Raw genomic sequence first — 10,346 nt, 5'->3', positions numbered from 1 at the left:
TTTTAGTTTGAACTCCCACCCTAAATTCTAAATTCTAATAAGATTTCTTTGGAAACCTCACTTCATATTAATTTTACCCTATTCATAATACTATTACACCCAAATGTACACCCACATAATTTTGCACACCCTCTCATGTTGAAGAATAACGAATCAATTGTCTCTTTCTCTTTCCCTCAGTGAATAAGGGTCCATCTCGTTCTCCTACTCTCAGTGAACGATGGTCCCTCTTTTTCTCCTTCTCCTGTCAGTCGGAAATCTCGTCGGAAATATTCTTGATGATCTCTTTCTCCTTCTCTTAAGTAACCTCTAACTCCCTATTACATTTTATTTTTTTGATTTATTTCGGGGTAAAACCCTCAATACATGGGGTTTTAGAAGGAAAAATCCTCAAAAAAAAAAAAAAAAACACAACTAAGGAAATTTTTTTATAAAATTGAACCTTTCGGCATACCGGTATTGAACAAAATATTACTGTTTGGAACCCATCTATTGAATTAAATGTTTATGTTTGGAACTATATTACTAAACAAAACCTTAATAGTTGACAAATTGTTGGACAATCTTCACTGTATTTAAATAAATTAAATTCTGTTGTGTACTAAACAACAACCAAAATAAAAAGAAATAAAGGAAAGGAGAGAATTTGTTTGATTACAAAAATCAAACTCGAAATAAAAATAAATAAATAAAAAAACAGGTTTTATTTGTTACAAAAACAAAATTAAAATCTGATTTAAATAAATAATAATAACACTGAAAATAAATTAAATAACTTACTTGATTTAATTTCTTCGAATTATAATCTGATCAAGTCCAGTGTTTGACACTGTGTCCTTAAGACAGATTCGCCCTCTCCATGGTGCTTTCAGAAATTGGACGTCTATCTCCCAGGATGAAATGATCTACTACAAACAATAGTAGCACTACAAATTGTTTGCCTTACGAACACACTAAGCGTTTACACTCTTTTTTTCAAAAATTAAATGCAGCAAAATGCAGAGATTTATAGCAGAGGATGGAGTACGAAAAATTGGAGTCAAATCCAAATGGGAGGCTAGTCTATTTATAGATGTAAAGGTGGCTATTGGTTTTGAATTGAATAGGCATGAAACCTGTTGGTTTTGAATTCAAACAGATTTGAATCTGTTGGGTTCATAATTTAAACAGATACAAAAACGGAAAGGGCCCTGTTTGGATGTACGTTAAAAACCAGACTAGTTTATTTCGGGAAGGGTCTTGTTTGGATATACAGTAAAACCAAACTAGTTTATTTCCGATTTAATTTTATACAAAATAAAATTAAATTCAAATGTTTTTGGCCCAAAAAAATTAGTATTGGGCCGAACAAGCCCAACTTCACACCCCACACCCGCGCCCAGGCCCAGCCCGCCCAGCCGGCCGGCGGCGGCACGCGTGGTGATTTTTGGGTCCAATGGGTCTAGCCCATTTTGCCCATAACCTCTCCCTCTAAAACACTTGGGTACCCCTTGGGGCACACCCCAAGTACCAAACCCAAGCCCTATAAACCCATTCAAAACCTTCTACCAAATCAATGTGGGACAAGCCATTTTACAACCTTAAGGAATTTCCACCAAAACTCCATTTCCATGGAGCACACTTTGGCTTCATTTCCCATTCACTCGGTAATGGTTTTGAGCAACCAAATATACCACGTGAATCACAACGCGGCATAGAACGCGTTACCACTTTGACCCGTGAAAATCGACGCACGGGGCCTACCTAAAAAATGGACCAAACTTAAGAAAAAATTCTGATTTTACCCAGAATTTTATTACCATTTCCAACACAAATTAGTACCAAACAAGCTCAAATAAAACGACTACCATCGAAAATGACTAAGAATCACTAATGCATGATAGACAAACTTACCAATGCAATACCAACTTCATCAGAGTTGTTGTCCTCGTCCTTAATTGCTCTATAAGTATCAACAAATGGTGGAAATAACCACAAATGTAGATGAAAATTTGATTCGAGAGAAACTCGGAGTATGTAATAGGATTGTTTGAAATATTAACCGATTTGGACATAAAAATGGTGATTACTGCTTTGTTAAAAAAATGGTGATAAAGAGGAATAAGTTTAGGGTTTAGGATGGTGATAAAGACGAATACGTTTAGGGTTTAGGTTGGTGAGAAATATGTTTAAGTGGTGGAGATGTGTGTACAATATTGTAGAGTGTTATTCTAATTGTCTTCATTTGGTGGATGTGTGCTCCATTAAAAGTTATTTTTTAATGCAATTTTACTTCAAGATATAATTGTAACAAGAAAAAAGTAAGGATTGGAGGGTCCAAAAAAATTATGTAGGTGCTAGTAACAACTCTCTTTTTATTATTGATATCATCAAAATTCGTAGACTTAACGGAGTTGTGTGTTTGATTTGAGTTTTTTGGATTAAGTTTTTTTAAAACTTGAGTTTTTTGGTTTTCGTATTTTTTTTTTGTTTTTAGTGAATATTTTTAAATTTAAACATTTTTTTTTTATTTTTTTAGATGCACCTTACTTAGATATATCTAAAAAGTAAAAATTTGTGAAAAAATGTTTTAAAAAATTAATAAATATAAAAAAATACAAAAAATGTATTGAATTCTCATTTTTTTTGTTTGTATTTTTGGTGTTTAATAAATTTTTAGAAAGTTTTTTTTCACAATTTTTTTTTACCTTTTAGGTATATTTATATTAAGTATGTCTAAAAAGTAAAATAAAATTGCTTAAAATATTAAAAAAATTTAGTAAAAACAAAAAAAAAATATGAAAAATAAGAAAGTAAAATTTTCTGAAAAGTGTTTTTAAAAAAGAGCAACCAAGTATATGATTTGAAATCACTGGGAGTGAAGTATAATTTCTCAAACACCACCAAGGGGGAATCTGTAATAGAAAAAAATCTGAAGGTTGGTGTAATTTATCCCCAAACAAAGGAAAATGAGTCGGATAATATATTTTTTTGGACAAAAGTCGGATAATATATTTAAAGTTGACTCAAAACTCACTTGTCTAAGCAGCCAATGTGGGATTGTGGGAATGCAAATAATAAACTATCTATTTTTTAATAAAAAGCATTCTAACACCACACCACTCACATGCTAGTTCCTTTTAATAAGATTTATTAACTATTAATTTAAAGATAACATTTACCAATAAAAATAAATTAGAAAAAGCCTCTTAAGTAGCGTTTGATTCACATGAATAAGATGGCATGAAATGATCATTTTATTAAACTCATATTTGGTTAGATTAAAATAATAATAATAAATATATTATAAATAGAATCATTTTCCACCATTTAAAGAGAATGTTCATTTTATAAAAAAGTCAAAGGAATCTTTATTTTCTTACATTCTCTCTCATTTTAATGAATCAAATAGAAAATTAGTGTTGCTTAAAAAATATTTGTTTATTCATTTAAAACAAGCAGTTGATCAAAAGCCGACTTTTCCATGAAGCGAATGTATTCATTTAAATTTTAAACCTTTTCCTTGAAGCGAATGTATTCATTTAAATTTTAAACCTTTTCCATAAACTAGTGTTGCTTAAAAATTTTAGATTAAAAATTTGTTTATTTGAAAAATGAATCAAATAATTGATGCCATGGTTAAAATTGATATATTTATTTCATGTAATTCATGTAGCCGGCCCTATTTGATAGGATTTAAAGCTTGATTTGATTGGGTTTGGTTTAAAGTTATAAAAAAGAAAAAAATGGTGAAATTTCGTTGTTCAACACGTACAATGAGATCTCATTGTGTGAGTAAAATTTCGATTTTAAATTTTACAATGTCATATTTAATTGATTTTATTCGAAAAATCTCAGAAAAAGATTGCAAATATATAAATATTTCAAAAAACGGACAAGTAAAATTAAAGTTTTCATATTTTAAAGTTCGAACATTAAAAAAGTAACAAATAAGTAATAAAGAAGTGTTTGCCATACTCAACATGAAGTTAAGTTTATACGACTCTAAAATTGAATTTATGACCTATTTAAAGATATATATAGATCATATCGAGTTGTTAAATTTGGGAGATGAATCATTTTTCATATATTTATATATATATATATATATATAGATTAACATTCATGTACAATTATATGGTTGGATGGACTGGTCATTAAAAAAAAATCTAACAAGATACTTTTCAATTTCAAAGAATATCCATACTATTATTATGATGGAATATCATATATATATAGCTTAACATTCATACACAATTATATGGTTGGATGGACTGGTCATTAAAAAAATCTCACAAGATTCTTTTCAATTTCAAAGAATATCCATACCACTATGATGATGGAATATCATATATAAAAATTCTGGAAGAATATCTATTTCTTCATCTACCAAAAATTTATGGTTTAGGAAGATGCATAGTTTTCAAACTAAATTTGTATCATTTTCAGTGATTTTAACGAGTGGGAAGTTAATAATATGTTGCCACCCACAGGTCAATTTTTGATTTCTTTAGGAATTGAACAACTAAAATTAATCCCATGATGATGATGCTTTTTGTATTACTTTTTTTTGATATATCTGTTGCGTTAATATGTTGCCACCCACATGTCAATTTTTGACTTCTTTAGCAATGGAACAACTAAAATTTAATCCCATGATGATGATGTTTTTTTATATTACTCTTTTGATATCTCTGTTGCGTTAATATGTTGCCACCCACATGTCAGTTTTTGACTTCTTTAGCAATGGGACAACTAAAACTTAATCCCATGATGATGATGTTTTTTATATTACTCTTTTTGATATCTCTGTTGCGTTAATATGTTGCCACCCACATGCCAATTTTTAACTTCTTTAGCAATGGAACAAAACAACTAAAATTTAATCCCATGATGATGATGTTTTTTATATTACTCTTTTTGATATCTCTGTTGCGTTAATATGTTGCCCACCCACATGTCAATTTTTTACTTCTTTAAGAATTTAACAATTAAAATTTAATCCCATGACGATGATAGTTTTGGTATAATTCTTTTTGATATCTCTGTTACTTTATTAATTTTTCTCGTAAAAGTATCATTTTGTTTGGGGGAAAATGAATAAATAAAAGGCACACTACATTCGAAACATAAACAGGAACTTATAATATAATAGTCTTTTGCGTAGGAATAAGAGGACATATATCTAACCCCCTCATAATCGATGAACACTGAGAATGTCCTGTTACAATAAACCAAAAATAACAAATTTGTTCTTCAAATTATAACCTTAACAAGTTATAACATGCTCTCCAACTTGTTCATTACTAGAAGTAACACTATTATAAACAGTAGTATTAGTTAATGCATAACATCGTCTCTCTGAGGAAATGAGTGGAATACGTGAAGGGTCATCCATTTCTGAAAATGAAACAAAAAACAATAAAGTTAACAGAAGTAACACTATTATAAACAGTACTTGATGTTTTGAGATTGGTGTAATCATACAAATATATGCTTGATTGAAGGGTTAGTTGATTGCCCAAACAGTAATTGAGATGAGGGTAATATAAGTTTTATAGAGATGTTTAATTATATGTTTAATTATTTGTCTAACAGTAATCCATACACATATATGTTTAATTATTTGTCTAACAGTAATTGAGATGAGGGTAACATAAGTTTTATAGAGATGTCGTATGGGACAATAACATAAAAGAATGGGGATATTGCATCCCATGTGCAATTTCTTAAGAATAAATTATATATGTAAGACTAGGAAAGCAATTAATCACCCCTTAGATTGGCAACACCTAGGACTAGGAAAGCAATTAATTGCAAAGGGAAACATGGTCTGAGACAAACAATAATACAAACATGTTTTGGAAACAATATTATTGCAGGTTTAGCTTTGGAATTGCAATTGTATTAATCAGTGCATCCACAAGTATGAACACAAGGTAGCGTTATGGGGAAGGTTGGTTAGATAGGGAGTGCTACATAGTCAAAGATGGAGTGTACATTGGCTCTGCAATTCTAGTTTTTGTTTCCATAGGTTTGATTATTGTTTCAGACATTATGATAACTAGAAAGAGCCAAGTTCAGGAAGAATAAAAGGTCATTCACAATTTGGATGAATAAAATTGACTAGGAAGAATATAAGGTTCATTCACATTATTGTCTCCCTACATTAATGTTCAAAAAAAAAAAAAAAAAAAACTGTTTGATAGTATCTGTCCTAACATATTATTATTGTTCGGCAATCTACATCTGAACATGTTTAACAGTCACCAAGCATACAAAATGATATTGTCCGAAAATCAAGTGTCGAACGAATGTTAAATGTTTAGGGTTCGAAAATCCAGTGTCGAATAGGAAACTGATTCATTCAAATACAAATTTCATGGCAATGGAAATAAGTACATAAAACCCTAAAATCAAAGCCAAATGATAACTCACCTACTGAATCTCCAATGTGAAGTTCCACCTGTGTTGAGCACCATCACCGATGACATCTTTGATGAGAAAAACTGTGTTTTGAGCTATGATGTTCACCGGTTTGAACAGAGAATGGAGGGGGAGATGAATATCGTGGGTGTGGGGTGTGTGAGTGAGTGAGGGTAAAGATGGAAGTTTGTGTGTATATTGTTGTGGGTGGGTGTGTGAGTAAGGGTAAATATGCAAATTTGTGGTGTGTGACGAGCAAAATATTTATTTACCAAATTATTAAAGGTGTGCCTTTAGAAGTGGTTTGCCTTGAGATAAATTATGGTGTGTAAATAGAGGCTCCCCACACTTATCCACATTATTTTTCAATATATATTTATTAATTTAATTATAAATTCTTGTTCTCATTACACACACTTTATATTCTAATTATACACTAGCTTGTATCCTTATACACACACCACATAAATCCTCCATCCATACACCTATACCTATTTTCAATTCAAACTCTCTTTCCACACACCTGATATTCAAACTTATGCTCGAGAAAAACAAAACCTAAAAACTAAAAATAAAATCCAGAAATAGTGTGTGTACAATGAAATGATTATTTATTGTTTAGTATGAACATAATGAACCGTGACGTACAGATTGAACAGTTTGTATTCATAATCTGTCACAGACATGAATGCAGAAAGCCCAGTGGAGGGCTTCAAGTCCATATATGTGCCAAGACCAAGAGACGAAGCATTGGAGGATCCTAAGCATGAAGCACTCTTAGTAGGAAAGTTAAAAGGAAGTACACTTTGTAATATAGTTCCTTCTTTAGCATCTATCTATACTGAAAATGATGTTTTTAAGTAGTTTTCTGAGATTAACAGTTTATACAAAAGCTAGTCAGTTCTTAAAAAGAAGTCCCAGGATAAATTTTTGAATAAACTTGTGTTGACAAAGGTTCTCGGTAATATTCAAGAGTTCTTAGAAGAAATCGTCAAGTTTAACTCTCCAAAGAGCTTTACTAGTAAGTGTTAAATTGTCATTTTGATTTAGGATATAATTGTCATTAAAATAATATTTCATTAAGTGTATAGACAGAGGTAAGTAGGTGTGTGGAAATAATTTTCCTTCAAATAGATATTATGACAATTTTTATTATAGAGTTGCTATTAGGGGTGTTCGCGGTTTCGTTGTGGCTGGAAAACCTCCAATCTGCCATTCGTCCACCGGATTGGCAGATTGGAAAAAATCAATCCGCATCTATCCACCAGATTAGCGGATTGATGCGAATCGGTTTGGCGGTTTAAACTTTTACAAATTTTGAACATAATACAACTTGCTAATATTTTTTTTTGGATAACAATTCAACTTAACATAACTAAAAGATTATCAAGTAAATTGTTAAATACCAATAATAAATACATATAAAAAAGAAAAAGTATGCATTATCAAAACTATTTCATTACTATTTTTTATTCAAAAACTATTTAATATGATTTTTTTTTTTTAAAAATGACAAAATTAAGCTTTATATTTTCCACTCAAAAATACAAAATATCAACACTTATCGTTTGATAAAAAGATTTCTAAATTGAAAACAAATTAAAAACACAACAGAATATCAAATTTTTTTTTTCAATTGAAAACACAAATAGAATATCTGAACAAATTGAAAACACAAAGTCTTAAAAGTTACTAGGGGTGGTTGTGGTTTGGCGGTTCAGTTGCGGCCAAAGGAATCTCAAATCTGCTAAATTGAAAAAAATCAATCTTCAACCCTCCACTCATCATCACGCATTCGTTCAAAATGCGACGGATCGGTTCAGTCGGTTTGAGCGGATTGAAATATCCTTTGTCCACCCCTTGTTGCTATTAGCACTTACCTAATTTTTTTATATCTCTATTTTTTTGAACCTCCACTTTAGATCTTAAATTTTAATGTATGGCTGCTATTAGTACCCACTTGATTTCTTTGGACCCCCCTTTAGTTTGATCTCCCACCCTAAATTCTAAATTTTAATAAGATTTCTTTGGAAACCTCACTTCATATTAATTTTACCCTATTCATAATACTATTACACCCAAATGTACACCCACATAATTTTGCACACCCTCTCATGTTGAAGAACAACGAATCAATTGTCTCTTTCTCTTTCCCTCAGCGAATAAGGGTCCATCTCGTTCTCCTGCTCTCAGTGAACGACGGTCCCTCTTTTTTTCCTTCTTCTGTCAGTCGGAAATCTCGTCGGAAATATTCTTGATGATCTCTTTCTCCTTCTCTTAAGTAACCTCTAACTCCCTATTACATTTTATTTTTTTGATTTATTTCGGGGTAAAACCCTCAATACATGGGGTTTTAGAAGGAAAAATCCTCAACAACAAAAAAACACACAACTAAGGGAAATTTTTTATAAAATTGAACCTTTCGGCATACCGATATTGAACAAAATATTACTGTTTGGAACCCATCTATTGAATTAAATGTTTATATTCGGAACTATATTACTAAACAAAGCCTTAACAGTTGACAAATTAGTACCAAACAAGCTCAAATAAAACAACTACCATCGAAAATGACCAAGAATCACTAATGCATGATAGACAAACTTACCAATGCAATACCAACCTCATCAGAGTTGTTGTCCTCGTCCTTAATTGCTCTATAAGTATCAACGAATGGTGAAAACAACCACAAATGTAGATGAAAATTGATTGGAGAGAAACTCGGAGTATGTAATAGGATTGTTTGATATATTAACCGATTTGGACATAAAAATGGTGATTACTGCTTTGTTAAAAAAATGGTGATAAAGAGGAATAAGTTTAGGGTTTAGGATGGTGATAAAGACGAATACGTTTAGGGTTTAGGTTGGTGAGAAATATGTTTAAGTGGTGGAGATGTGTGTACAATATTGTAGAGTGTTATTCTAATTGTCTTCATTTGGTGGATGTGTGTTCCATTAAAGGTTATTTTTTAATGCAATTTTACTTCAAGATATAATTGTAATAAGAAAAAAGTAAGGATTGGAGGGTCTAAAAAAATTTTGTAGGTGCTAATAACAACTCTTTTTTTATTATTGATATCATAAAATTCGTAGACTTAACGGAGTTGTGTGTTTGATTTGAGTTTTTTGGATTAAGTTTTTTAAAAATTGAGTTTTTTGGTTTTCGTATTTTTTTTTTGTTTTTAGTGAATATTTTTAAATTTAAACATTTTTTTTTTTACTTTTTTAGATGCACCTTACTTAGATGTATCTAAAAAGTAAAAATTTGTGAAAAATATTTTAAAAAATTAATAAATACATAAAAATACAAAAAATGTATTGAATTCTCTCTCTCTCTTTTTTTTTTTTTTTTGTATTTTTGGTGTTTAATGAATTTTTAGAAAGTTTTTTTTCACAATTTTTTTTTTACTTTTTAGGTATATTTATATTATGTATGTCTAAAAAGTAAAATAAAATTGCTTAAAATATTAAAAAAATTTAGTAAAAATAAAAAAAAATACGAAAAACAAGAAAGTAAAATTTTTTGAAAAGTGTTTTTAAAAAAGAGCAACCAAGCATATGATTTGAAATCTTTGGGAGTGGAGTATAATTTCTCAAACACCACCAAGGGGGATTCTGTAATAGAAAAAAATCGAAAGGTTGGTGTAATTTATCCCCAAACAAAGGAAAATGAGTCGGATGATATATATATTTTTTTTGACAAAAGTCGGATAATATATTTAAAGTTGACTCAAAACTCACTTGTCCAACCAATGTGGGATTGTGGGAATGCAAATAAAAAGCATTCTAACACCACACCACTCACATGCTAGTTCCTTTTAATAAGATTTATTAACTATTAATTTAAAGATAACATTTAACAATAAAAATAAATTAGAAAAAGCCTCTTAAGTAGCGTTTAATTCACATGAATAAGATGGCATGAAATGATCATTTTAT

Source organism: Camellia sinensis, chromosome 5 (assembly GCF_055761805.1).
Source record: "Camellia sinensis isolate YWXY chromosome 5, ASM5576180v1, whole genome shotgun sequence".
Lineage (NCBI taxonomy): Eukaryota > Viridiplantae > Streptophyta > Magnoliopsida > Ericales > Theaceae > Camellia > Camellia sinensis.
The sequence above is the reverse complement of the archived record's forward strand: the minus strand, read 5'-3'. Positions refer to the sequence as shown.